Genomic DNA, 22,298 nt, shown 5'->3' on the forward strand with positions numbered 1-22,298 from the left:
TTTCCATTCCTTGTCTCATTTCATACAGACATGATAAATTCTACCTAGCTCCTTATCACATCCAATTAACACTTTTTGTTGGTCTGGATTCCTCCCTCATTGTTTGAATTCTGAGACTTCTGATATATCCTGTTTCTGCCTTTTCTGATTTTTCCTTGAAGAAGGGCTTAGGGCCGAAATGTCGGCCATATATCTTTGTCTCCTATAGATGCTGAAACGACCAGCAGCATTTTGGTGTTTTTACTACAATCACAGCGTATGCAGCCTATTGTATTTCACCCTCCCTCCTGCACCATCTCTTAAGCCACATGCACGATGCATTACCATATGCTAGATGTTTGGAGCTTTTTCTATTGTTATTATGTACTACAATGACTGACTTGCAACAAATTAAGATTTTTTTTTAAATGGCACAAGGCAAATTGTCGTTAAAACCCAACCGGTGTATCAAAACAAGAAAGAAAATCACCTGGGACGTGTCACGTGATGACGTGGGGTTGGACTGCAAATCTCTACTCTCTGCGAAAAAGTTGGAAAAAAAAAGTTGGAAAAGTTAAGAAAAATAGAAGAAAGAAGTGTCTGAAGATTTAAAGAACAATTTAAAATGTCACCAAAGAAAAAAAAAACCAGCTGCAGTAATACAAGAAGCTGAGCAAGAAAAAGACCAAGATAAAGAAGAAAGGCCTACCTTGAAGAAGGATCCAGAAGCTGTTTGGAAGATACTGCCCAGGGGAGATGTCAGGAGCTGGAGAGACCTTGGAAACTGGTGTGCAGGATCTCTCCCGACAATGGCAGCCCACTACGGGTGAAGAAATGACTGCGCATATGTGACTCCTCATGCATGCGCAGAATACAAAAAAAAGGAGGCAATTTTTAAAAAGACAAGAGGCTTCCAGCACCAATGGACAAGAAGAGCAAGAAATATGATCTGAATAAGGATTTATGGACAGAATGATGAGAAAAATTAAAGAGTCATTTATTTCTACAGCTGATATGAAAAATCACATGGATAATTGCCAGCAATCTATAATGTGATTAATAGAAGTTAAAAAATGTGGTGAAAGTGTAACAGAAAATAAGAATTTTACACGGAAAGTGGAAAAAATGATGCGGCAGGTGGACAAAAGATTTGAAGTTCTGGATGAAAAAAATTTAAAGGAAACGAATTTGAAATTCAAGGCATGAAGGAACAAATGAAGTAAGTGCAAGCGGCTGCAACAAAAAAATCAATTAATGCAAAAAATTGACATTTTAGAAAATTTTACAGAAAGAACAACAAAAATTGGTGGACTTAAAAAAGGTGATGAAGGACAGGAAATTAAGACATTTTTACAGCATTGGATTCCAGAATCTTTGGGAGGTAACTGAATTACAAGGAGACATAGATTTTGAGAGAGCACATAGAACACTGAGACCAAAGCCACAACCAGATCAGAGACCTCATCCAATACTGGTTAAATTTCTTCATTGCAAAGTATGAGAGATGATCTTGGAACTAGCAGCCAAACAAGCAAAAGAAAGACAGTCATCTTTGATTTATAATGGGAATAAGATTTTCTTTTACCTTGACATAAGTTTTGATTTGTTAAAAAAGAGAAAAGAATTTAACGCAGTTAAAAACATATTATGGAAAAAAGGTTATGCCTTTGTCTTGAGGTATCTGGCAGCTTTGAAAGTTTTTGTTCCAGATGGGAAAAACAGGGTTTTTTTTTATGTACAGAGCCTAATGAGGCAAAGGTGTATGCTGATTCATTGCCAGAAAGAGAGATAGATGGGCACTAACACTTGAAGGGAATTTATGATTGAATGAATTAAGATGTAATTGAAAATTTCAAGAGAGTTTAATTGGGAGGAGGGTTTTAACCTACAAGTGATCTATATATGTTTAAAAGAGTTATGAATAAATAAGAATGTATAGTCATAATGCATTTGAGTGAGTTAATTGGGAAAATGGAGCTGACTACTGCAGAATCATGCGAACAAGTGTGGTTTCGAGCACATCCTGTATAGATCAGAGGTTTAAAGATGCAAAAACATCATGCACCTTTCTTCTTCCTTTCTTTCTCTTTTCTATTGTACACCTAGATTAATCAAGAATATTATGAGATATGTTGTTAATATTATGAGAGTGGGAGGACTGGGAGAAGTGGGTGGATGGACAAAGGATTTTATAAAGGTACTTGATGGCAGGGAAATTGAACTTTATTAGTATCAATATAAATGGAATACAGAATCCAATAAAACAGAAAAAATTGTTAATGTATATGAAAAACAAAAGTAGATATGGCTTTTTTAAAAACAAGAAACTAATTTGACGGAAGAAGAGCATAAAAATTTGTAAAGATCGGGTTGGATTGGTACTGGCATCTTCATTTAATTCAAAAGCTAGAGGTGTTACAATATTAATGCATAAAAAATTACCATTTAAAATATTAGATACAATTACAGATACAGCGGGAAGATATGTAATGGTTAATTGTCAAATTTATTCAGAATATTGGACTTTATTGAATGTATATACACCAAATGTAGATGATGGAAAATTTATCCAAGATGTATTTATACAATTAGCAAGTGCAAAAGGAAAAATATTAGTAGAGGGAGATTTTTATTTTACCTTTGATCCAAAATTAGATAGATCAGATAGTAAAATTATAAAAAGTAGTTAAGAGTGCAATAGTTTTAATGAAAGATATGGGTCTTATAGATATTTTGAGAACTCATCTAACTGATAGAGACTATTCTTTTATGCACAAAACATATTCACATATAGATATGTTTATAGTCTGCACAGCTACAAGCTAGAGTTCAAAAGGTTGAATATCAAGCAAGAGTTTTATCAGACCTTTAATTTTGTCAATTACATTGGAGGAAGAACAAAATATAGGTTATTGATGGAGATTTAATACAATATTATTAAAGAGAAAAGATTTTTGTGATTTTATGAGAACAGATAAATGTTTTTTTTTTAGAAACTAATGAAAATTCAGTACTGAACAAATTTATTATATGGGATTCTATGAAGGTCAAATAATAAGCTATACTTCTAAGATAAAGAAAGAACATATGAAAGAGGTAGTCCAATTTGAAAAGGAAATATTAAATTTAGAGAAGGAATTACATATCCAAAAAATGGAGAAAAAAGATTATTGGAATCAAAAAATTAAGATTTAATACAATACAAACTTATAAAGTAGAAAGAGATATAATGAGAACACAACAGAACTATTATGAACTAGCTGAAAGAGCTCAAAGTATTAGCATGGCAATTAAAAGCTGAACAAGTATCAAGAACAATAATTGCAACAAAGGAGGAAACTAGTCAAATCACCTATAAGATGCAAGAAATAAATGACAATTTTAGGAATTTTTATAAAAAATTATATCAATCAGAATCCCTGAAGGATAACAAAAAAAGAATATTTATCACAATTTAAATTACCTTTGTTAAATCTGGAAGAAACATTAGAGTTATCTAATCCTTTTTCTGAGAATCTATAAGAATCTGATGTTATTACAAAATAATAAAACCCCAGGAGAAGATGGTTTCCCCCGGAGTTTTCTAAAGAATTTAAGGAATTGTTAACTCCTGTATTAATGAGAATACAAGATCAAATGAGAGTCACATGATTTGCCAGAATCTTTTATCAGCATTAATAAGTTACTCCAAAAAAAAGGATCCTTTACAATCTTCTTCTTATAGACCTTCTTCTTTCTTTCTTTGGCTTGGCTTCGCGGATGAAGATTTATGGAGGGGGTAATAACCTAAATCATTATTAAATAGCAATAAAATTGTATCTAAGCTATTAGCTAATAGATTAACTAAATATTTACAATTAATAATTATCAATCAAACTAGTTTTATTAAAAATTGATCAGTAGATAAATGTTACATTTATGAGTTTATTAAGTGTAGCTCAAAAATGAAAGAAACCAACAGTAGCGGTTGCATTAGATGCAGAAAAAGCATTTGATAGGTTAAAATGGGACTTTTTATTTTAGTTATTTGGAATTCCAAATGTTTTTATATATTGGATAAGAATATTATATAATCAACCAAAAGCTAACGTGATCACAAAATATCAATGCCATTTTTATTAGAAAGATCATCTAGGCAAGGGTGTCCATTATCAGCATTTTTATTTGCTTTAGCACTAGAACCTTTGCTGAAATAATTAGAAGAGACAATGAGATTAAAGGTTTTGAGATAGGTAATAAAGAACAAGAAATCTGTTTATTTGCAGATGATGTTACAGTTTATTTAACAAAACCAGAAATATAATTGTGTAAACTAAATGTAAGATTAGCAGAATATGGTTTACTATCAGGCTATAAAGTAAATGTTGATGAGTTGATATGGATTATACACAAAGTAAAAAAGGGACAAAATTTATGAAGCAAAAAGAAGCAATTAAATATTTAGAAATAAAAATATAGAATTTTAAATAATTTATTTAAATTGAATTATTTACCATTATTGAAAAAAATTGAGGATAATTTAAAAAAATGGAAAGACCTGCCATAGCTTTAAAAGGATGGGAAAATTGTATTAAAATTAATATTTTTTCAAGAATACAGTATTTGTTTCAATCATTATCCATTCCTATACCAGATGTTTTTCCAAGAACTAAAAAAAGAAAAAATCTGCTGTTCTTGCCTGAATGCAAACTTAAGATCCACAACATTATTGATATGGATACAGAAGATAACGCAGATGCTGAAATCTAGAACAAAAAAAGTGCTGCGTGGGCACCCCCCGCAGAGAACATCAGCAAGTCAAGCAGCATTTGTGGAGGCAGAGGATGGTCACATTTTGGGTCAAAACTATGCATTAGAGTCCCAATCCAGGGTCTCAATCAGAAACCTTTTCCATCCTTTTTCCTTCACAGATGCTGCTTGACCTACTGATTTCTTCCACAAGCTTTCTGTCTTTAGAAATGGCCTAGCACACCAACCAGACCAAAAATAATTAGGAATCTATTAACATCAAAATCCACAAATGAACCCTTCAAAAAGCTCCTGAAACCAGACCCCTGCACATAAATATAGGCATCAAAAGCAAAAATCATTGTACATATGATAATGCTCTATGGCAGGAAAATTTAAAAAAATATTTCTAATTGATCAGATTACACAGAAAATACTAATCAATAGGTAAAAATCTAGTAGTCAAGACAATTTTAAAAAGTAAAAAAACAAGAACACTAAAATTATGTTAGATTGATGTCAAAAATGAATTAATGCTTTTGAGCTAGAAATTAGACTGCTCACCGATGAAGATTGAACAATACAACAATTGTGAAATGTAGTCAGAGGAATGACATTTCCCTGAAGAAAACACTTCAGGCATAACTGATTTAAGAAACATTATTTTCTATATAATCTCGTGGAATATACAACCAGATTTACTATGCTTATCCACAAACAATGAAACAAATTACAAATAAAAAAGGAGTTAATTTAAATAATTTTGGGGCACAGATGAAAGATGGGAAAAAAGGCTGAGGAAAAGTCATGGACCCACTTGAGATATGTTTCCACAACCTGCTCTAAACAACCCTTTTCTATGAAATAAAGGCTTAAAAAGAGAAACTAAAGATTCAAAAGATTTACTCTTGATGAACGAATTAATGTTTACACCATAGTATATTTTGAAATCAGATCACAAGATATAGGAGCAGAAGTAGGCCAATTGGCCCATTGAGTCTACTCCACCATTCTAACCATAAGCAGATCCATCCTCCCACTTACCACCACTCTCTGGCCTTCTCCCCGTAACCCTTGATGACCCGACATCTGTCAATCGCTGCCTTAAATGCAACCAACATCCTCACTTCCACAGCTACCTGTGGCCACAAGTTCCACAGACTCATGACCTTCTGAAGAATTTTTTCCACATCTGTTTTAAATTGACAATATTTTATCCTGAAGTTGTGCTCTCTTGTCCAAGATTTCCTTACCATGGGAAACAACCTTGCCACATCGACTCTATCGAGACCTTTCAGCATTCAAAAACTCTCCCTCCCCCCTCCCCCCCCCCCCCCCCCCACCACCTCAGCCTTCTGTACTGCAGTAAGTACAACCCAAGGATCAACAAATGTTCCTCATATGCTAACTCTTTCAATCTTGGTATCATTCCAGTAAATTTTCTCTGAACACTCTAATGCCAGCATCTGAGTAAAGATAAAGAGATGATTGATGGTTCTAATTATTTCTGCTCTTTCACAACTTGCTCTGCTTTAAAAAGTAGATTGTAAACAAAATGTCAATTATAATAGCTGAATATCACAGTTTCTATAACACCTAACTCCATTCCTCAGCTCCTTTTATTTCCAAATAGAACATTGCACTGGTTTTCTGCATTCCACGAGGCATCACACAGGATAGGTTAGAAATGAGGCAAGACATGGCACAGCACAACATCCCATTCAAGTATTTATCTGACTGTGATGGAAATGGCGGAAGCAAATCTTTTAGTGTTACAATTTACTTTACTGTGAAGCTAATGGAAGCCCTGACAGAACCAAAACTAAACAATGCTAACATGAAACATACCTATGTCAAACAACATCCTCGTTGTTAGTGATTTAATCAACTGAATTTGAATAAATTCTAAACTACAAATGTGCCTCAGTACCAGAAAAGTATCAGTGCTTGATCCAGAATTAACCAAAACTATAGTTCATTAACTAATCTTTTCACACTTTTCTTAAATCAGGCTTAAATACTTGTCTGGTAAATGCAGTGCAAGGTTCACCAGCCAACATCATAATCTGAATGAATACCCTCATGTGGCCTGAAGCATTAAAGAATCACTTGAAATTTCCTTTAGGCTTAAGTGAACTCTCTCAAAGTACTGCAAGTAAAGACCATAAGATATTGGAGCAAAAGTAGGCCATTCGTCAAGTCGAGTTTGCTCCCCCATCTCATTAGGCTTTTTCAGGTGCATTCTCCGCTAAGAATGCGCCTGAAGAAGCAGAAGCGGCCCTTTAAATTGACGTTCAGGAGGCAGCGTTGAAAGCACAGCACTGGCCACCTGAAAGACAGCTGCGCCAGGATGCGCATCTGAGCACTTTCCAGCTCCTGTCCCTTGGGCTGTCAATTCAGGATGGCTGGCTGTCAGCTGGGGCTATCAGCATGGGGACGTCCCCACACTGATCCTGCTGACCCGCTCTCTCCCCACTCACAAATTCAGTCCCCACACTGTGGGGCAGCAGGCACGGGCTATCCCCACAGGGCGGCCAGCGCGGGCTATCGGTGCAGAGATGTTCTGCACAGGAGGTCCCCACACTGATCCCACTGACCCTCTCTCTCCCCACTCACGGGGCTGAGCGGCCGGCGGGGAAGAAGGAGGCGCTCGAGTTAGGTACCGGGATTGTTTTAGCCAGTCCCCTTCCCCTCCACTGGCAACTCCAGCCCTTTTCTCCCCACTCCCGAAATCAGTCCCCACACTGTTGGGACTGATTTCGGGAGTGGGAAGAGAGAGGGGCAGTGGGATCAGTGTGGGGATGTCCCCGCGCTGACAGCCCGCCCGACAGTGTGGGGACTGGGAGAGGAGCTGTCAGGCGCTGGCCAGCTGACTGTCATCCTAATGCAGCCGCTTTTAGGCAGCTGCATTCAGATGGCTGAGGAGGCAGGGATTCGGGAGGAGGGTTGCCAAACTCTCCTTGCAGGCGCCTCCTGCACATTTACGTGGCCTTCCCACAGCCGCATTTTGCCAAAATATGCGGCTTAACAAGTGGGTCAATTGGCCACCTGACTGTGTCTATTGTGAGCTGATACATTCTCCTTCTCCCACTCGGCTCCACTCCCCTGCCTTTTCCCTACAACTTTAGATACTATTGTCTTCTTTATTAACATCTAAAAGGGATGATTCTCAATTCTTACCAACAGTGCACCAATATTTATGGAACTTTCTAGCAGAATCTATATGAAAGAAAAAACCATCCAAAACAAACAATGTTTCCAAAAATGTTAACACATTTTAAGATAAAAAGGAACTTTCTCTCAGCAAGTTAAACCAGAAAATCTTGTAACAGCAGCCGATTAATTACTTAAAATCTCATGTCTTATTTATTTCAAGCCTTTATTATATGTTGCCATTTATCCAAATTTTAATAAAACTACTCAGACTTGAAATACATATTCACTTCAGAGTATAAATATCAAATGTGAAATAAATTGATTAAATATGAGAGAAAAGTATACCGGGGGGGGGGGGGGGGGGGGGGGGGTGGAAACTGCTTTCCAACTTTTCTGCTGTTCGAAACATTGGCTCAACCCTGATTGGCAATAAAATTTAAAACAAATGGTTAAAATCAGAACAAACAAAATAAACAGGAAAAAAAGCCATAAACTAAAGATCCAGATCTTTATATTCTGTTATATTCAACATCCAGGGTGTATTTATGTTTTTCAATCTGAAAAATTATTCAGGATTTCTAGTCTTTCTTAAAAACATAAAGCAGTTGAGGCATGTTGTGAGCGAGCACAGCGAAGAGACTGAGTCAACAGGTTGTAAGCTTCGATATCACAACTGCCTTTATTTGAATCTTGCACTGTAGCCTTGAAGCCTTATTCCGTTCCCCCGTCAATATCCCAACACTTGCATCCTGATGACGCATGATCTTCCAGCCTGGACTGGAAGAGAAGGTCCCGCCACGCCATCATTGCCGCGGCTGCCCCGCCAGTGCGCGTGGCAAGTAGGGCCAGTTTGCCGCTACAAGAATGTGCGGCTCCGCTTAAACCGACCGCCCCCCCCCACTCCCCCACCAGATCCAGCACCAATGCCCTGGGAATGCGTTGTGGGAAAGGCATGCTGTTTGGGCAGTTGACCTCTACATGCTGGTGGGGAAACTGTACTGGCTGGGACAAGTCCACATGTGCTGGCTTTAAATGTCAAGGCTTTAAATGTCAAGGGTGAACGTTGAAGCATTGCATTGCAATGTAGCACCCTGTGTGGACCCTCACAAAGTCATTGAAGGGCAGTTCTGTGTGCACCTCTGTGCATGAACACGGACACACAGGAAGACCAGTCCACAGGTAGTTGCAAGGCAGTTGGCCATATCATGATGGCGGGAACGGTGCAATGAAGCCCAGTTTGTCACGGAGCTGCTCAAGGATGAAACTGTCCAGGCACTGCAATGGTCTCTCTGTAGACTAGGTCAGCCGAGGAGACCCGAGGTCATCCTTGGGCGCTGTGTAAATGCCAAAGAGAACCCAGGGCACTTCTTCCACCCAGTTGGGCTTATCAAGGCGTGCCATCAGCGCCAATGAGATGGCAGTGGAAACGCCCGACTAGTCCATTGGCTTGAGGGTGGTAAGCTGTGGTACAGTGCAGCTGGGTGCCCAGGAATCTGAAGAGTCGAGTCCACAGGGTGAAGGTGAATTGTACTCCCCGGTCAGTCGTAATATCTGCTGGGACACCGAAACGGGAAACCTAGGTGGAGAGGAAAGCTCTGGCGAACCTTTCTGTGGAGCCATCTGGGATGGGTATGGCCTCTGGCCAGCAAGTAAATCTGTCCATCACTGTGAGTAGATAGCTGGATCCCTGGGAGACAGGCATGGGTCTGACTATATCTAGATGGACATGTTGGAACCTTTGGGTTGGGCGTCAAAGTGTGTGGCTGATGTGTCGCTGGACCTTGGATGTCTGGCAGCCTGTGCAGTTCTTTGCCCACTCAGTGACCTGTTTGCGCAGGCTGTACCAAACAAATTTTGCGGATACTAGCTACACCATTGTGTGGATGGACAGGTGTGATAAGCCATGGATTAAGTCGAAAACCATACTCTACTGTGCGAGGATGAGAGGGTGGGGCTGGCCAGTGGAAACATCGCAGAGGACCATGTTGCCATTGGCTTCCAGCGGGAGGCCTTGGAGCTGCAGCCCTGTGATTGCTGTTCTGGAGCGGAGTGTCTCGGTGGTGTTCTGCTGGGCCTGAGCCAGATCATGGTAGTCGATGACCTGTGACATGGCATTAACTGTAATCCTGGAAAATGCGTCAGCAACGATGTTGTGCTTTACAGAGGGGTGTCAGATAGCAGTGGTGAATTCAGAGACGTAGCACAAGTGTCTCTGCTTTTGGGTATACCACGGGTTGAAGGACTTTGTGAAGGCAAAGGTAAGCAGCTTGTGGTCAGTGTAGACAGTGAACAGGCGCCCTTCCAGGAAGTAACAGAAGTGGTGGACAGCCAGGTAGAGGCCGAGTAATTCTCTGTCGAATATGCTTTACTTCAATTTGGGTGGTCGCAGGTGTCAACTGGAAGAATGTGAGGAGTTGCCATGAGTCATCAACAAATTGTCCAGGAGAGCACCCACGGCCATGTTGGACGGATCGACTGTGAGGGCTGTCAGTACATCCATCTGTGGGTGTACCAGCATCGTAGTATGGGCCAGAGCTTCTTTAATCTGTTTGAACTCACTGTGTGCCTCCTCTGTCCACTTGAAGCTCCTTTGACAACCCTGACATTAAAGTGTGGGCACATAATCTTGGCTGCTGCAGGGATGAACCCATTGTAGAAATTCACCATGTCCACGAATTCCTGAAGGCCTTTCAGTGTCATTGGTGTGGCATCGACTTTGTGTGGTAAAAGGGTGGCGCCAGCTGGGGTGATCTTGTGGCCCAGAAAGACTATATCTGTGAGGCTGAACTGGCACTTCTCTGGCTTAACAGTGAGGTCGAACTGTGCGAGGCAAGTGAAGGTGCGTCATGTGTTCTGCAGACTAACTGCTGGCGATCAGGATGTCGTCGAGGTAGATGAAAAGGCAAAGCAAGTCTCTCCCAACTGCGTCCATGAGGCGCTGTAAAGTTTGTGCCGCATTTTTTAAATCAAATGGCATGCGTAGGAATTCAAAGAGGCCAAAGGAGTGATGATAACGGACTTTTGGTCGTCAGTTTGATCTGATGGTATCCCCGGATCAAGTTGACTTTGGAGAAAAGCTTTGCAATGTGAATTTTCACTGCAAAATCCTGGATATGGGGAATTGGGTAGTGGTCTGGTGTCATTGTGTCATTTAGATGTCTGTAATCATCGCAGGGGCACCAGCTACCATTGGACATAGGCACCAAGTGGAGGGGTGAAGCCCATGGACTATCAGAATGATCCCAAGGACTATCAGAACGACAGACAATACCCAGCTCCTCCATCCACCTAAATTCTTCCTTGGCGAGGTTGAGTTTGACTGGGGCCGGGCGGCATGCATGTGAATACAATGATGAACCAGTGTAGCAATATGGTGTTAGACCCATGTTTGTGCATGGTTGCCGTGAACTGTGGGTGCAAAATGAGGGAAAGCCTGCGAGGTGTTGGTTATACTGCCCATGTTTGGTCTCCATTGAAGTGAGCTGGGTGGATGATTCATTTCATCTGCTGTGAAGCACCGTGGAAAGTCAACATTAGTCGCTCGCCCTGGAGATCGATGAGTAGGGAGTAGGCCCGGTGGAAATCTGTGCCGAGCAGGGGTTTGACACCAAAGTGAGGGTGAAGAACTACTGGAACGTGCTGTTGCTGAAACATACAGGAATCTGTCCTTTTCCAAAGGCTCGGATGGCAGTGCTATTGGCATCCCGAAGGGAAGGACCGTGTGGTCTCGTGCACCTCTTGAGCGCTGTAGGGTGTATGACGCTCATCTCTGCCCCATGTCTACCAGGAACTTGCGGCCTGAGGTGCTGTCCAAGATGTTGAGAAAATTATTTGGTCGGCCAACCGCTGCAGCAAATAATGGCGGTTGGCCAAATCATTTCCCACGAATAAACATGGTTGGCGGCATCTGCAAATGATAGAAACACCATTTGGGATCGGGCCTCTCCATCCTCTGACATTGTGGGGCCTTGGGCATTGTCCTGTTGTGGCTGCGAAACATAGTTGATAGAATCTATGACTTCGCGTTTTGAATGGTACAGAACATCCGCCATCACCGCAACTTTGCATGGGTTGCTGAAGTCAGCAAGTGTTCCTCAGGCAACCTTCATGAGGAAGGGTTTGTGCCCTTCTGCCAGTGTTACCATCTTGTCCATGAGGGCAGAGGAGGTTCTATCGCCTAAGCCATCCAAGTGCAGGAGCCTGGCTGCTTGCTCGTGCCATAGAGGTTTTTTTTTTTAGAGCCATGTATTTATCTTCCTCTGGCGGCATTTGAATGAGGTCGACTCGTGAGGCGGCTTCATGGTCAAGTGACCTGACGACGTAGAAGTATCTCGTTGAATCGGAGGTTATCTGTTTGATCTGGAACTGGGCCTCTGCTTGGTCGAACCAAGAGCCTGTTCGCTCAGAAAGTCGGCAGCTTCAATGCAACAGCACCTAAAGCTACTTGTTCCATTGTTTCGAGTCTTCAGGACGTGGAGACTCGTTAGAGTCACCAATGTGGCGTGCTGTGAGTGAGTGCAGCGAAGAGACGGAGACAACAGGCTATGAGCTCCGGTATCACAACTGCAGCCTTTAAGCCTTATTCCATTTGGCCCACAACGTCGTGACGCTTGCATCCCATGACGCAAACATGCACATGACATTCCAGCCTGGTCTGGAAGAGATAGTCCCGCGACACCATCCTTGCTGCGGCTGACCTGCCAACTGTGTGTGACAAGCAGGGCCAGTTCGCCGCTACAAGAATTTGCTTCACCACACAGTTAATATTCTTAGTGAAAAATTTCTGCATGTAAACTACGATACATTTTTTAAAATTCAAACTCATTTAAGGAATGAAATAATACAAAGCTGGCAAACAACATGCAGACCACCTGAACTTTACGTGCAACAACTTTTTGTTTTGCAAGTCTGTCAACATCATCATATATGCAAAATCTTGAATCCGAATAAAATTCAGAAAAGCTCAATCACTAATAAAAATTAATTTGCATGACAGATTACAGAAGAATAACTACTTCTGCATACATCAGCTTGTAAACCAAAGAGCTTCAAGTTATCAAACTAGTCATAAAATTGACTTTGGAGAACTTACTGATTTTGAATGTTGCTTTAGTTAAACTACCATGTGAATTACAAAGCACACTGATGAGCAGTTTTAACAATACAGCTCCAAATAACCAAAAACAGATTTTTAAATTATAAAGCTCATGCTTTGCACTTTAGCTACTATTTTGCTCAGGTCATTAAAAAAATGGAGATGTTTCATATAAAGTCCAAAATACTCAATTTCTCATGATATTGGTGTTATTTGCCCAAAAGGTGGAGAAGTTCAAACATCAAGGCATTTGAAATTATTTGCCATTAACTCAGTTATACAAGGGATTTACTTCCCCAAAGCAAAGCACAAACTAACAGATGCGAAGTGCAGATGATCATTCAGAGTTTACGGGAAGCAAGCAGCCTTTTGTATTGGACACAAAAAAAGGAATGTGACAAGAATGAAAAGTAACTTAATTCCTTAACCAGATATAGACAAAAGCTACATAAGTAAGGTGGAACAAGGTTTTAACCTAGTTCCGTACCAGCAGAATATCAGTGATAAAGTGGCGTAGTACTCTTATGTAACATGGAACTGTTTGAGGTTAACAAAGGCCTCATTTAAATTAGCAATTTTTTTTTAAAAACACTTTTTTTTAAAAAAACACAAACCAGGCAACCCACTGTGGGTTATACAATAATTTTTTTAACATGTTGAATATAAAAGTGAACTTAATTGAACAGCCACTGGTTATAAATTAATTTTTAAAAAACACTTTCATTAAATAGCCATACAACAACTTAAATATGAAGTAAAAAAAAGCTGGACAACATGTTAAAGTCAAAAAAAAAAATTAAAAATACACCAATTAACCAACAAACCGCCGTACATTCTTGGAGGAAACTGACTTAGTCACAGGGAGAATGTACAATCACCGGACAGACAGCTACAGTTACTGACCCCCAAAGTTCCTCAACATGGTTATCCAACTGCACGAAAACCAACAAGGTCGGGTCAGATACAGAAATGAGCTCTCTGAACCCTTCTCCATTAACAATGGCGTGAAGCAAGGCTGTGTTCTCGCACCAACCCTCTTTTCAATCTTCTTCAGCATGATGCTGAACCAAGTCATTAAAGACCTCAACAATGAAGACGCTGTTTACATCCAGTACCGCACGGATGGCAGTCTCTTCAATCTGAGGCGCCTGCAAGCTCACACCAAGACACAAGAGAAACTTGTCCGTGAACTACTCTTTGCAGACAATGCCGCTTTAGTTGCCCATTCAGAGCCAGCTCTTCAGCGCTTGACGTCCTGTTTTGCGGAAACTGCCAAAATGTTTGGCCTGGAAGTCAGCCTGAAGAAAACTGAGGTCCTCCATCAGCCAGCTCCCCACCATGACTACCAGCCCCCCCACATCTCCATCGGGCACACAAAACTCAAAACGGTCAACCAGTTTACCTATCTCGGCTGCACCATTTCATCAGATGCAAGGATCGACAACGAGATAGACAACAGACTCGCCAAGGCAAATAGCACCTTTGGAAGACTACACAAAAGAGTCTGGAAAAACCACCAACTGAAAAACCTCACAAAGATAAGCGTATACAGAGCCGTTGTCATACCCACACTCCTGTTCGGCTCCGAATCATGGGTCCTCTACCGGCATCACCTACGGCTCCTAGAACGCTTCCACCAGCGTTGTCTCCGCTCCATCCTCAACATTCACTGGAGCGCTTTCATCCCTAACGTCGAAGTACTCGAGATGCCAGAGGCCGACAGCATCGAGTCCACGCTGCTGAAGATCCAGCTGCGCTGGGTGGGTCACGTCTCCAGAATGGAGGACCATCGCCTTCCCAAGATCGTGTTATATGGCGAGCTCTCCACTGGCCACCGTGACAGAGGTGCACCAAATAAAAGGTACAAGGACTGCCTAAAAAAATCTCTTGGTGCCTGCCACATTGACCACCGCCAGTGGGCTGATATCACCTCAAGCCGTGCATCTTGGCGCCTCACAGTTCGGCGGGCAGCAACCTCCTTTGAAGAAGACCGCAGAACCCACCTCACTGACAAAAGGCAAAGGAGGAAAAACCAAACACCCAACCCCAACCAACCAATTTTCCCCTGCAACCACTGCAACCGTGTCTGCCTGTCCCGCATCGGACTTGTCAGCCACAAACGAGCCTGCAGCTGATGTGGACATTTATCCCCTCCATAAATCTTCGTCCGCACTGCACTAACTGCAACACTAACTATGCCGCCCAAAGGAGGCCATTGTTCATTTTTGGAAGGAGACACTGACTGAGGGACCTCACATCTGTCTGTGTTAATCTTCTTCATTATCATCATCTGTAACCCCCTTCAAATCCTTCCAAGTCAGATTGTTCACTCTCTTCATTAAAATACATTAGGACAACCTGCAACCATTCTTCCATTACTATAATCAATACTAACACATCATCGCTGTCGCTGCTTTAATCATCAGCGGTGGAATCACCATCATTATATACTCTGCCAGCTTTTCTGAATCCACTGTGTATAGTTTCTGGTGTTATCTTATCCCATGCTCTGGCAACCCACTCGCAAACTTCAGTATAGCTTGCTCCTTTTATTTTTGTACACCCTCTCCCACCTCCAGTTTAAATTCCAAATGGAATATTTTGGAGGATCAAGAGCCGTCTGGCTGGGGTGAATTCATGAGTGCCGTTCTGCATCCATTCCTCGCATTCTGATCTGATGAACATCTTGAATGGATGATTAACTGACTGCAGTTGTGATTTTAAGTTTGCTTATCTTACTGATGACGAAGCTGAGAAAAATCAATTTTTTTTTGTTCCCAACCTTCTGAAAGTCGCTGACCTACAGTCGTTCTAGTTCTTACTGACAATCCATTTCGCTTCATAAATTTTGATGTCATGGGAAACACCGTTTTGAAATCCAGGATTCCTCTTTCTTGTGCCAATAGTCTTACTTTCATCTGAATGGCAACTGTGGTTACAGCCTGATTTTGTTCTCTATGACAGAGAACCCATTGAGCTTTCAGACCAGAATATACATGTTTTCGTGGATTCGTCCTCTCAAGCTCACCTTTCTCTTTTCTCCATTCGCCAAACCCAAACTCTCTTGCTGCCACTCTGTTGCCAGTTTCTTCTGCTCTGGTAACAACTTTCAGTTTGAAATTAGCAGTGTAAGATTGTGTTTGACTCCTTGGATTGTGAAAACTACCGATACTCTAGATCTCAAAAGGTAGTACTAAATGCGAAGGCCTTTTATACCGATTAGGCTAGATCGAATGCAGGTGATAGCTATACAGGCAGATAATGTCACCTGCGCATGCATCGCTTTGTTTTTGTGAGTTTTAGAGGTAATTTTATGAAGGTACTGGACAGGATGACTGTGGTACGCATGGGTGGCATATGCATGTGTGCGGTATATACAAAAATATTTTTACTTAGTTTAAAATTGTGACCATGCATTACATGCGTGTGCACACAATACAAAATATTTTTACTTGGTTTAAGATTGCATGTGCACACTATACAAAAATATTTTTATTTAGTTTAAGATTGCTTGTGCGCTATGTGTGTGAAAATACGATATTCCTCGACTTATCAGTAGCCAGGAAGTGTATAGTGGTTACGTGGAAGTCCGACTCCCAACTAAATATCGCACAATGGAATATGAAAATACAGAGTTGCATTCCCCTGGAGAAAAATCACCTACAATTTACAGAAGAGATGTGGCACACTTGTTGAAGTGTGGCAACCATATCGGAGGCACACAGGTGCACAGATAAAATTTACATCCCTCTCCTCCACCATCACATCTCCCCCCCCCCCCCCCAATAATGAAAGAAAAGGAACAATTCACCCCAGCAAGTAAAGAATTAAGAATATGAAATGGGGAAAGTGGCACAGACAATGTGTTTTTTCCCCTACCTGTTTTTATCTAATATCCAAGATACTCTAGTTTCAAGGAGGATCCTGTTCTTTGTAGGTATTTAGGTAGTTTTAGTATGTCTGTATTTTTGTACTTTTATATTTTGGTATTTGTATAATTTAAGGGATAGGGAGGGGAGGGTGTAAGGAGGGGGGAAATAAGGACTCTGTAAATCATACTACATGAAAAGAGAATGTAAAATTCTGTATTAGATTTGCATGAGTCTTTGAAAAATCAAAAATAAAGTATTAATTTTTTTTATATAAACTATTCCTTGCCTTAATTCTCACCTCAGTAAACCAGGGAAATAAAACTAATGTTCAAAGGTTACTGATTGGCTGACTTTGCACATTGGTTATCCCTTCCTGCAGGCTCTGAGTTACCGAGACTATTTGGCTTCCACATCTGTTCTTTACCGCCAATAAGCTTTCAGGGTGATATGAAACTCATAAACAGAACAGAAAGCTGACATTTTCCTAGCTTTATTTTCCTAGTACAGAACATGCTCTGCTTGAAAGCGTAACTAAATATTACTATAATACAACAGGAAGTGGGTTCATGATTATGGGAAAGACCTAAATTTGATAGTCACAATCGGACAAATATCTAGTTTTAAACCAATTCCACATGAACAGTTTTCAAACTATTTAAATTGCATGCAACTCCTATATATTGAAAATAAAAACTGACAACAAAAAGTGGTTTATTTACAGTAAATATCCAGAATTCAAGCAACTGGCAAAAAAATTGTGGAAAATGTATTTTAAAAATTAAAATAAATAACAAAATAATAAAAAATACACAAGTTTAAAATTGTAAAAATAAATGTTCTCTGAAACAACATACAAACTTTTGTTGAAGATGGGAGCAAGTATTCAGCCAGCAGAGTGTCTTGGTCATACTTTGAGGCAGCAGTTTGAATAAAGTTTGAATAAAGTGGCAACACCGAGGATGAAGAGTTGGTCAATGCTACTCTCTGTTGGGGTGACTATCTTAAAGTCGCTCCTTATCCATGCCCCAGTCAGAGACTTTAATCTGTAAACTTGGTGGGGGCTGGGGTTGCTGTTAACTTTCTATAATATTACTGTTAGTCTTTCAGGCAGCTCTGTGGAGTGGGAGGAACCTGCAGATGCAGCAATGGTTAAATGTTTTCAAAGAATGTGACTGAAAATAAACTGCAAGTGAAGTTTGTTCAGTGCAAGTACAGTATGGTATTTTTGCCTTTTGTCTTTAAACTGTTCTTAATGCCGGTATATTAGTTAGACATTATAACAGCAAGTCAAGCAACCTAAAAATTCACTTATCTGGCCAATCCCCATTAGTGCCATGATACCAGGGATTTTACTGTACATTGTACCTGTCTGCCAATACAAAGTTATAGGAAGGCCAAATATAAATATTATTCGAAACAATAAAAGTTTGCAAACATTCAGTGAGTCTCAGTATATTTGAACCCATGTTCATTCTTCAATTCTCAAATTCTTTCCCAAACTTTAAAAAAAAACGGTAGGATATCTTACTACCTATCTTTGCTAAGCTGCAATTTCTGGCTTTCATTGAATTTGAACAGGAGTGTCAATAGCAGCTCATGGCCCCCTCCCACATGGAGCAACTCTCAGCCATCTTCCCCTCAAGCAGTTCACCAAGCATTTACCACAATGCAAAAGAACAGAAATGCTGGAGGAACTCATTAGGTCTTGCAACATCCACAGGAGGTAAAGATATAGAAAGACTCAGGCCTGAAACATCGGTTTTATCTCTTTCCCTCTGATGGAGACTGTGAGACCTTCTGAGTTCGGTGTTTTCACTATAGCCACAGCATCTGCAGACTTCATCTTTCACTTCATTTATCACAATGCAAATTCTTTTGCTTAGTCAAGCAGATAAGCACAATTTTAACTCTTCCACCAGTAAACTTTTAGCAAGGCACATGAAATCCATTACTGCCAGTAAAAGGCAATATTTCCCAGTAAACAAAATGATACCATAATAATTTCCAAAAATCAGCTAAAACCCAAATGCAGAAAGAATTGGCAGCAAAGCAGTTCTTGGAGCTCACTTTAGAGCCATGGCATGAAAGTGAGAAATAATGAATAAAAACAAACTCATCTGCAGTCTTTCTTGTCTGACCTCATTAGATTAGCCATGATCCGATAAATGGCGGTGCTGGCTCAAAGGGCCATTTGACCTACTCCAGCACCTATTGTCTTTATGAGCCATTTAATTTTGGGAGAAGTATCACAACTGAATTCTAACTAAGGCTTGTATCTCAAGGATAGAACCCAATTCCAATGTCCCTCTAAATTAAATGACTACTTCGTACCTGCACTTGGCTATCACTCCTCACATTAACATACCAAAGCGTAAAACAGGTCCTTTCAAGTGAGGAAGTCATGTACATTTACTGCCTTTAAATTTATCCCTCAGATACAGAAAAGTATACTCATTAGAAACCTTCAGCAACTGGGCCTCTTGCAGAGTTTTACAGTGAAGAAATCTAACCCAAACCTTCAGTATTCCGATCTTTACAGTCTGATCTGAAAGGAGAAACACAAAGTCAGTTGTCTTCCAAAGGAAGTGCACTGAACAACTAATGAAGAGCCTTTCAAAAATGCCATAAAATTCAAAAATAAGAGCAATTAGAAATGTAAATAAATATGGCAAAATAATTAAAAATGAACAATTAACCAATTTAACAAAAGCAGATCAATGAATATTTATACCGGAGGGTTCTAATTTTAGATGAAAGTCTTCAGTTTGATATGAAACGTATCAGAGGTTGAAACAGAACATCATGTTCCTGTTCACTGCTCTGTATATTCTAAAAGAAGTTTATAACCTCAATTTACCTAATTTACATATTTGTTCATATGAGCCAGACAATTATAGCAGTTTTACTTCAAACTATTGATCAATTATTTTATTTGGTGTACAATCTCAAAGCATAATCTATAGATCTTTTTAAACAAGTAACTTAATACAAACACTGTATACAATAAAATACAAATTCTAGCTTCCACTTATCAAGAAAATAATTTGTTCCCCCATTCTTTCACAACCCCATGTTCATGCTTTTCGGTTATTAATAATTTGCAAAAGGTTAATTTCAATTCACTGCTTTTGTCTTAAGATGCAGCTGGTTTACCATGCATAAAGCTCTTTTCATTGTATCTCTGTACAAATAAAAGAATCATAGAACATAGAAATCTACAGTACAGACCCTTTGAACCAGTGTTGTGCCAACTGAACAACTGCCTAGAATTTCCCTACTGCATCAGCCTCCATTTTTCCTCAGTTCCATACATCTATAAACAGTTTCTTTAAAGTTTCTATTGTACCTGCCTCCACCACTGTTGCCAGTAGTGCATTTCATGCACTCATCAATTTCTGTGGAAAAACCTACCTCTTACATCCCCACCTGTATTTGGATTCAAGCACCTTAAAACTATGCCCCCTCGTATTAGCAATTTGAGCCATAGGTAAAAGCCTTCGGCCATCCACACAATCAATGCACTCTTCACCGAAAACACCTTATTCTTGTCACATCCTCCTTCACTCCAAAAAAAAAGACACAAATCTCTTCTGCAATCTCTCTGTATCATCCACATCTTTCCTGTAATGAGGGACCAGAAATGGAACACAAAATTCCAAGTGGGGTCTAACTTCCAAATGGGGCAGCATGGTTAGTGTAGCAGTTAATGTGACACTGTTACAGCACTAGCGATCAGGACCGAGATTCAAATCCCGGGCTGTCTGCAAGAAGTTTGTACATTCTCCCCGTGTCTGCATGAGTTTTCCCTGGGGGCTCCAGTTTCCTCTCACCATTCAAAATGTACTGTGGGTTGTAGATCCATTGGGCGGCACAGGCTCGTGGGATAAAAAGGCCTGTTACCATGCTGTATGTCTAAATTTAAAAATTTTACTTTAAATTTAAGGTCTTGTATAACTGCAACATTACCTCACATCTCAATCAACCTGTGCATCACCTTAGAGCAAGGGTCTCAAACTCAATTTACCCTGGGGCCACTGGAGGTAGAGTCTGGGTGAGGCTGGGCCGCATCAGGTTTTCCACAAGAAAAGCTCTTACAAAAACATTCCAATGTTATCAAATTTATTTTTTATTTTTTTTAAAAACACAAAATAAGATGAAAAAATAAATAAATTAATAATTCATAAGAAAAAAAAATAAAATCAATCAGTAATAAATAAATAAAATGAAAATAATAATAATGAAAATAATAATAATACAGCAGATATAGAAGACTGAATAAACCACATATAGTTGCTGACTGGAGAAATGTAATTATTATTATTCAGATTCAAATGGTGTCACTGTTGCGTCGAAGTTTCAGTGTTTAGCCGATGCATCTTTTCCGCTTCTTTTTCTGTCCCGCTGAGCAACAACTTCCGGGTTCAGACTGGACGCCGAAGCGCGTGAAGCGGGAGCAGCCGCGGAAATTGCGCATGTGCCACGTGCATATAATGACAAATAGAAAATGCACACAAATATGCTTATATTCGCAATAAGCCCAGCCAATGTCCCGCCCCCAAGAGCAATATACCCCACCATGATTGGTAGGTTCGTACAGCTCCGCACACAACACTGAAAAGTGCCAATCATATCAAACTCATGGGCTGCACTAACATTAAACTTTCATATTAAGGCGGGGGCCACAAACTATCGTCCCGAGGGCCGCAGATGGCCCGCAGGCCGCAAGCTTGAGACCCCTGCCTTAAAGTGTCCTCTGGATCCAAACCCCAAGATCTCAGTTTGTCCACACTGCTCAAAGTCCTCCCCACTAACATTGCATTCTGCCTAAAAATATGACCTAACAAAATGAACTTCTCCCACACTTTTCTGGGATAAACATCATCTGCCACTTCTCAGCCCAGCGCTGGCAACCCTCCCAGACTACCTACATCACCCACAAACTTGCTAACCAAACCTTCCACTCCTTCACTAAGGTCATTTCTTTTTAAAAAAATCACCACTGGTCACCATCTTCATGTGGAACATGACCACCCTTTGCCTTCTCTGGGCAACAATTCTGTATCTACAAAGGTCTCTTTTGATTCCATGCCTTGTTACTTTCTGAATGAACCTTGTATGGGGAATCTTATCAAGTGTCTTACTGAAAGATATATGCACTTGTTATGTCCTGAAAGAATTCAATCAGGCTTGAGACATGGCTTTCTCCTAATGAAGCTATGTTGATTATCCAGAATCAGATTATGCCTCCCTAAATGCTTGTAAATCCTATCTCTCAGAATCTCATCCAACACCTTGAAGCAAGGTGGTCTCTAATTTCCTGTGTTCTCTCCTCCCTTTCTTGAGCAGGGGAGCAACATTTGCAACCCTCCATTCCCCTGTTAAGGATCATAATTAACCTGTTACATTCTTGCATAATATGTGAAGATCAAGAAATAAAATCATTTTGAATTTTAAAAAAACAAACTAGA

General features: G+C 40.2%; 1 protein-coding gene across 14 annotated transcripts in view; it reads right to left on the reverse strand.

Annotated features, from left to right (window-relative positions):
* gapvd1 (GTPase activating protein and VPS9 domains 1) overlaps positions 1 to 22,298 on the reverse strand; it is a 191,598-nt gene that overhangs the window by 161,782 nt on the left and 7,518 nt on the right. For 12 of the 14 annotated variants that reach the window (XM_069888266.1, XM_069888268.1, XM_069888283.1 and 9 more), the window contains exon 2: positions 19,293 to 19,375. The exons of 1 other annotated variant lie outside the window; for it this stretch is intronic. The gene's annotated coding sequence lies outside the window, so the exon portion shown is untranslated. The remainder of the gene's footprint in view (positions 1 to 19,292; positions 19,376 to 22,298) is intronic. One more of the 14 variants, XM_069888256.1, reaches the window with a different exon arrangement.

The sequence above is a fragment of the Narcine bancroftii genome, chromosome 1 (assembly GCF_036971445.1).
Source record: "Narcine bancroftii isolate sNarBan1 chromosome 1, sNarBan1.hap1, whole genome shotgun sequence".
Taxonomy (NCBI): Eukaryota; Metazoa; Chordata; class Chondrichthyes; order Torpediniformes; family Narcinidae; genus Narcine; species Narcine bancroftii.